Here is a 9,290-nt window from a genome sequence, read left to right as displayed (position 1 = left end):
AATGGACCTTTTTGTCATTTTCACTACAAGATCCTTGGATATAGTTTTAAGTAGTTACAACTTGGACAAATATTTGGTTATAATTGGAAAAAGGATTATTATTTGAAGTTAAGATTGATTAAAATATTTAATATTATATTGACATAAATTTTAGCCAAAATAAGAAATAAGTTAACTTTCTATCCATGAAAATCATATTTCACTTTAAATGTACTTCAATTTTATCTTATTTTGGTATTTCAGATATTGAAGCTCTATGTACGTAAATGATGGTCGCACATTTTTATTATTTGTATAATAATAATATTTATCGCTAAATAACAAAATTATTTAAATTTCTTCTTTCTCTTTTATATAATTTTTTAACGACAAACTTAACCTATAATTAAAAAGAAAGAATAATATACTTGGCTAAACAAAATATTGGTATAAACATGACCTAGTTTAAAGTTATAGCAAAAGGTTCGTGTCGTGTGAAATTCTATACAGTGAACATATGAATATGCATGAAAGAGCAACAAATAAAGTTAATTATTTATTTTAATTATCACAAGAAGTAATAAAAATTATATATTGCTTAACGAGACACCTCAAGCGTACGAGAAATGAGAGATATTTGTGTGTATACATAATCAATATATCTTATTTAAAAATGCACCATGGCATTAAAAGGACAGAATCATTATTTATGTGACTAATAATACGGTATTGCCAATATCAATTAATAACATGCCACAAATAAGTAATTCAAGCAACATCTATTTCAAATGAGATTATTCAATTTAATAATAGTTGAACGAATCTAGTGTCATTTGTCCACAGTCGCAAATAATTTTATAAAGAAATTAAAGATACACTTACAACAATATTATGTGAATAAAAAGTACTCTCTAGTTCCTTGTTATAAAACAAATGTCATTTTAGTAAAATAAATAAATACATTAAAATAAGTGTTATCTTAATAATGTTCGATTTTCAGATATATTTATTAAATATGAAAAGTTTAGTAAATTAAACAATATACTTATTAGTTTTTTAATAAATATAATTCTCGATAAGATGACACTTATTTTGAGGCGAAGATGATAATAAATAATAAAATGATGTGTTATTTTATAAATTATTATCAATTTCGATAATGTTCCTTTGAATGGAATAACTCAAGTGTCGTGCTAGGTTTTTATTCTTTAGAAAATCTTCAACTAAAACTCAGCTTATTAGACAAGAATTCAAATTGCATATTTAACTATTTGACATGACTTATTGCACAATTTCATATGAATACTATAAATAAAAATTGTTAGGTTAGTGGTCTCGGATCAATGTAGAATTTCATGTTCCATGCAATTATAAAAAAGTTTAAATACATTATTCAACTAATGATTTGTCTAATAATTGATTATATCTTTGACTAACCTTTTGTTTTATGTAGAGCAAAATACAACACACAAAACTAACTTTTTGTTCTATGTAAAGCAAAATATATTTAAATTATTTATTTATTTAATAAAATAAAATATTAATTGAATAATAATTATATATTAGTTTAATTTTAATTAATAAAAAAATTAATTTATTAACCTTTTTGTGAATTTTCATATTCATATGCTGAACCCGCTTGATAAATATCCACGGTGTTAATATCTTAAAAAGTCACTCAACTTTGAGAATTTATCTAATAAAGTCATTAAACTTTATTTTTTATCAATAAAATCACTCAACTTTAACATTTGTATCAATAAAATCATTTAACTAAATTTAACCTTAATTATTAATTTAATAGGATTAACACACTAAACCAACATTTTACCCATGAAATATTCCACCCAGGAGCCCTTATTTGTTGGTTATAATTTAAAATCTTAAACCTAACCTAGCAGTGAATATTGAGAAGTTTGATAAACAAATTAGTTAACGCTTTACACAGGATTTTTTTTCCTTTTCGTAGTTATTTTTTATGCTATGTATACATTTATTAATGGAGTTTAATTACAAAACTTCCACTGCAAATGAGACGTGACAGCCATAATTATTAATGTATTCGCTTAATTTAATAGGATTACCACACTAAATCAACACTTTACCCGTGATATATATCCAACCCAAGAGACCTTTATTTGTTGCTTAATTAAATGCATAATAATTAAACTCCATTAATGTATACTTGGCATAAAAAATACTATGTTGTGATATCAAAAAAAAATTCAATGATAAATTTAGTTAAGTGATTTTATTCATACAAAAGTTTAAGTTGAATGATCTTTTTGGTACAAAAGTGTAAGTTGAGTGATTTTATTGATACAAAACAAAGTTCAATGACTTTGCCAGATAAATTCTCAAAATTGAGTGACCTTTTGAGATATTAACTCAAATATCCACTACACTAACTTCAACAATGATAATTTTTCTCACAAATTGAATAGGAATACCAATAACATGAAGTAAATGATCATAACTATTCATTATTAATCATAGCCACCATTTCAGTAATTGTATTTTCCTTTTTCATGTACATGCCTTTATCTGCAAAAATAGCTATTCCATCTTGTTCATAATAAAAAATTTCATTCTTAGTTATATTAGGCATGCAACTCAAAGTTAATGAAGTTACCAAAACGTGATTATATTCATGAAAATCAAATCAAGTCTTACTAACTATTTCATTAGATTCATATATATTACTGTTAAAATAAAAGTAAATTCTAATTTTCCACAATTGTCATTAAATAGGCATATAAGGGCCCGTTTGATCATGCGATATGGAATCATGATATGATATCATAATATGAAATCATGAGATGAAATTGAAATTTTGTTTGGACATGCGATATGAAATTTTTGTGTTGTATATTTTCTTATAAACATAAGAATCTCATAAGTTGTAAAACTATTAAAATAACTCCAATTGTTTATAAAAATCACATAATAAATTATTACAAAGTTATTTGTTCTCCACTTAATTAACTATTTGATCTAACTTTAATTGAATAAAAAATATTAATTGAACATAAATTATAGTGTACTAGTATTTAATAGGGAAAATTACACGAGTTGGCAAACATTAGTATGTTATTAGTTAACGAGGGTATAGTTTAATTTAATTACTATGAGTGGTTACAGTTTCAGTTTTTTTGCCATTAATTATGGGACCCACTCATTGTATACCCAACCAAGAAAATTTTTATTTGCATTTGTAAACAAATTAAATTTATTCTCTCCTCTTCACATTCCCTTTTTCTCTCCTAAAATCACTCTTACACTTCCATTTTGAAATTTGAAATTCTCCATCTTCCTCCTAATAGATTTTTCAATCTTACATATAACCGCCTAAATCTTTTCTCAATCTTTTTATTTTTCATTTTTTTCGTTTGTATACTATTTGGGCTATTCTGACTGTTACCGCTGTTGTTTCTGCTCTTGTCACTATTATTGTTGTTCTTGTCCATAAATTCTTTCGAAAGTGAATTATATCGTTAGAGTTTATTACTCAAGCGTCGCCGGTGATGAGTGCACCTAATCGATCTTTATCGTTGATGATTCGATTGCTTTTCAGATCGATTCTAGGGTTAAAATTGTTGAAGGAGGAAATAATAGGAAAGCCAAATACAGTGATTTTAATAGTAATCAATCAAGAACATCTGGCGAGGTTGTGTCTGGTTCATCAATTAAGGACAAATCTGAAGAACATCAAGTAATTGTATAAAATAATTTTGTATGTAGCGATTTGTATATTTTGATAGTTATATACAAAATTGCTTGATGTAAATGTATATTTCTGTATATTTAAGTACTATATTCATATACAATACATATATTCACAAATCTGAAGAACGTCAGGTAATTGTATAAAATAAATTTGTTTATATCGATTTATATATTTTGGTAGTTATATACAAAAAGTTTGTATATATCGATTTGTATATTTTGATAGTTATATACAAAATTGATTGAGGTATATGTAAATTTTTGTATAGTTAATTATTATATTCATATAATCATATACATATATAGTTTATAATTATATACAAACACAAAATAGTTTATATTTGTAAAGCATATAATTGTACAAATTGTGTCATTCTATTTTTCTAACCAACAGTTAGAATATAATTGTTAATATACAATTTCTCTATTTTTGTGTAAACAAATATACATACTTGCGAGCCATTAGAAGTTGATAATTCGTTTTTGAAAATTTCAATTATATACTATACAAATCAATCGTATTCTTTTTTGTCGTTCAAAACATGATGTTTCTGCGTTGAATATACAAGAATATTGATGAACTAGAATTTTTTTTTGTGTCATATTGCTTTAGTGCTATGAGGAAACCAGTTGTTAAGGTGTTTGTATCGTTATAGAACTAATTTTTAGAAAAATATTTGATTTAAAACTATTAGCTTGAATCATGAGATTATGTAAATTTTTTGTTACCTTATTTAGAGCTCATGTATATATTTAATAAAAAAATATATTATATAAATTATAAACAAAAAACGTAATATACAAATTAAATGCTCTATAGCAAACTAAACTATACCCATAGAATGTAATTTTATATATATATAAAGCGTTATTTCATTAAATCAGTTTGCCATATATGAAATTTACCCTTTAAAAAATTCCAAATCATTATATAGAATTCTCAAATCAAGATTTTTGGAGAATATGGTATTCCAACCCATGATACGAAATCATGAGACGGAATCAGCTTGAAATCCATATTCAAACGTTGATCCATCTCACGATTTCATATCATGATATGGTATCGCATGGTCAAACGCCTACATATGGCCCGTTTGGCAATGCGATATGGAATCGTGATATGATATCATAATATGAAATCTTGAGATGAAATTGAAGTTTTGTTTGGACATGCGTTATGAATGTTTGTGTTGTATATTTTCTCATAAACATAAGAATCCTATAAGTTGTAAAACTATTAAAATAGCCCTAATTGTTTATTCAATCTTACCAAATAAATCAAAAAAATTATAAAATCGCATAATAAATTTCTTAAACACAAAATTTTACTCATAAATCGCATTCGCTGAATGCATTTTATGCCTTATAATCTCAGCTCTTTCTATTTAGGTATCTAAGAAGCGTTTTTTCAAGTTTTCAACGACATGATATTTTTTTAAAAGATAAAATATTTATCTTTTCTTGATATTATAAAAGTAATAAATGAAATAAATAAATATATTTTAAAAGTAATGGACAAATAAAATTAAACGGAAGGGGTAATATAGTAATTTCAACAATAAATAAGAAGACAAAAAAATTTACTCATAAATCGCATTCGCTGAATGCGTCTTATACCTTATATTCCCAACTCTTTCTGTTTAGGTATTTGAGAAGAATTTTTTCAAATTTTCAACGACATGACGTTTTTTTAAAAGATAAAATATTTATCTGTTCTTGATATTATAAAAGTAATAAATGAAATAAATAAATATATTTTAAAAGTAACAGACAAATAAAATTAAACATAAAGGTTAATATAGTATCTTCAACAATAAATAAGAAGACACAGAATTTTACTCATAAATCGCATTCACTGAATGCGTTTTACGCTTTTCATTCTCAGCTCTTTCTATTAATTAGGTATCTGAGAAGGGTTTTTCAAGTTTTCAACGAAATGACGTTTTTTTAAAAGATAAAATATTAATCTTTCTTGATATTATAAAAGTTATAAATGAAATAAATAAATATATTTAAAAAATGGTGGACAAAGAAAATTAAACGGAAGCGGTAAATAGTAATTTAAAAAATAAATAAGATGACACATAATTTTACTCTAAATCGCATTCACTGAATGTTTTTTATGCCTTATATTCTCAGCTCTTTCTATTTTTGTATTTGAGTAGAGTTTTTTCAAATTTTCAACGACATGACGTTTTTTTAAAAGATAAAATATTTATCCAGGGGCGGCTCAACGAAATCGGAGGCCTAAAGCGAAATCTTATTTAGAGACCTAAAATCTAAATAAAACTTCATATGCATTTATTTAAAATTTATTTCTCTTACATTTTAAAATGCAAAGTATTACATAATATATATTTTTCATAAATGATTTATTCAGTTTCTTTTTCAATTATTAGTTTTAGATAATATTTTATTTTTATCAATTCAACGTTGAAAAATGTAATATTATTTTACTCGCAATCATTATATGAATTGTTAACATAGTTTTATAAGTAATAAGTTGACAAATTTCAAATAAATATAAGAGTTAGAATCATAGATTTGATTCAAGAAGTTGATAATTTGGTATACCTCACATTTTACTATGCTTGTTGTAATGCTTGAAAATCTAAGAAGAAATGGAAAAAAATTTTACAATTCACTTTGTTCAACACTTTTCTACTATTGATTGATATTTTTGACAAAATATTACTCTAACTTATAAAAAATTTAATTAAGAGAGTGTAAAAGGAGTTAAAAAGAATAAAATAATGTGAGTATTAGTGGAGAGAGTGTCAGAAAATAAAACAATATTTTCTTGATTTCTTCTATTTGAATGTGGGTTAAAAAGAATAAAATAATAATTTTAAATATATACTTTTTATCATAAATAATCAATGTTTTTTCTATAAAAATATTAACATATTATTTATTCTTGGTAAAAAATTGAGGCCCCCTAAAATTGGGGGCCTAAGGCCAATGTCTTATTAAAGTATGCATAGAGCCGGTACTGTATTGATCTTTTCTTGATATTATAAAAGTAATAAATGAAATAAATAAATAAATTTTAAAAGTAGTGGACAAATAAAATTAAACGGAAGGGTTAATATAGTAATTTCAATAACGAATAAGAAGACACGAAAATTTACTCATAAATCGCATTCGCTGAATGTGTTTTATGCCTTTCATTCTCAACTCTTTCTATTTAGGTATCCGAGAAGGATTTTTTCAAGTTTTCTATGACATGACCTTTTTTTAAAAGATAAAAAATTATCTTTCTTGATATTATAAAAGTAATAAATGAAAATAAATAAATAAAATTTAAAAATAGTGGACAAATAAAACTAAACAGAAGGAGTAATATAGTAATTTCAACAATAAATAAGAAGACACAAAATTTTACTCATAAATCGCGTTCGCTGATTGCATTTTAAGCCTTAAATTCTCGGCTCTTTCTGTTTAGGTATCTGAGAAACGTTTTTTCAAGTTTTTAACAACATGACGTTATTTTAAAAGATAAAATATTTATCTTTTCTTGATATTATAGAAGTAATAAATGAATTAAATAAATATATTTTTAAAATAGTGGACAAATAAAATTAAACGGAAGAGGTAATACAGTAATTTCAACAATAAATAAGAAGATACAAAATTTTACTCATAAATCACATTCGCTGAATGTATTTTATGTCTTTCATTCCCAACTCTTACTATTTAGGTATCTGAGAAACGTTTTTTTAAGTTTTCAACGGCATGACCTTTTTTTAAAATATAAAATATTTATCTTTTCTTGATATTATAAAAGTAATAAATGAAATAAATAAATATATTTTTAAAATAGTGGAGAAATAAAATTAAACGGAAGGGGTAATGTTGTAATTTCAACAATAAATAAGAAGACACAAAATATTACTCATAAATCGTGTTCGCTGAAAGTGTTTTATGCCTTATATTCCCAGCTCTTTCTATTTAGGTATATGAGAAGGATTTTTGAGCTTTCAACGTCATGACGTGTTTTTAAAAGATAAAATATTTATCTTTTCTTCATATTATAAAAGTAATAAATGAAATAAATAAATATATTTTAAAAATAGTGGACAAATAAAATTAAACGGAAGGGGTAATATAGTATCTTCAACAATAAATAAGAAGACACAGAATTTTACGCTGAATGCGTTTTATGTTTTTCATTCCCAACTCTTTATATTTAGGTATCTGAGAAGGATTTTTGAGCTTTCAACGACATGACGTGTTTTTAAAAGATAAAATATTTATCTTTTCTTGATATTATAAAAGTAATAAATGAAATAAATAAATATATTTTAAAAATAGTGGACAAATAAAATTAAACGGAAGGGGTAATATAGTATCTTCAACAATAAATAAGAAGACACAAAATTTTACCTAAATAGAAAGAGATGAGAATGAAAGTCATAAAACATATTAAGCGAATGTGATTTATGAGTAAAATTCCGCGTCTTCTTATTTATTGTTAAATTACTATATTACCCTCCCGTTTAATTTTATTTGTCCACTATTTTAAAAATATATTTATATATTTCATTTATTACTTTTATAATATCAAGAAAAGATAAATATTTTATCTCTTAAAAAAGTCATGTCGTTGAAAACTTGAAAAAACGCTTCTCAGATACCTAAATAAAAAGAGCTGTGAATATAAGGCATAGAGCACATTTAACGATTGTGATTTATGAGTAAAATTATGTGTCTTCTTATTTATTGTTGAAATTACTATATTACCCCTCCCCTTTAATTTTATTTGTCCACTATTTTTAAAATATATTTATTTATTTTATTTATTACTTTTATAATATTAAGAAAAGATAAATATTTTATCTTTTTAAAAAAGGTCATGTCGTTGAAAACTTGAAAAAATTATTCTCAGACACCTAAATAGAAAGAGCTGAGAATATAAGGTATAAAACCCATTCAACGAATGAGATTTATGTAAAATTTTGTGTCTTCTTATTTATTATTGAAATTACTATATTACCCCATCCGTTTAATTTTATTTGTCAATTATTTTTAAAATATATTTATTTATTTCATTTATTACTTTTTTAATATCAAGAAAAGATAAATATTTTATCTTTTAAAAAACGTTATGTCATTGAAAACTTGAGAAAACGCTTCTTAGATACCTAAATAGAAAGAGCTGAGAATATAAGACATAAAACACATTCAACGAATGAGATTTATGAGTAAAATTTTACTCCCTCCGTCCCTATTTAGTTGTCTACTTTAGAAATGACACACATATTAAGGCAACAATGATTAGTATAGTGAAGTTACAATTTTGCCCTTATTAATTATGATTCCAAAATAAATTTATTCAAGATAACTAATCAATGTTGAGAGAAGTTTAAATTTTCAAGAAGTTTAAATGAGGGTATAATAGGAATTTTTTTTTGTCCTTTCTTGATTTGTCAAAATGGACAAGTAAATATGGACATCTAAAAAAGGAAATATGGACAAGTAAATAGGGACGGAGGGAGTATTATTTTAATAGTTTTACAACTTATAAAATTCTTATGTTTATGAGAAAATTATCAATACAAAAATTTTATATCGCATCTCCAAAC

This window comes from Solanum stenotomum, chromosome 7, assembly GCF_019186545.1.
Source record: "Solanum stenotomum isolate F172 chromosome 7, ASM1918654v1, whole genome shotgun sequence".
Taxonomy (NCBI): Eukaryota; Viridiplantae; Streptophyta; class Magnoliopsida; order Solanales; family Solanaceae; genus Solanum; species Solanum stenotomum.
This window is presented reverse-complemented; position numbering follows the sequence as displayed.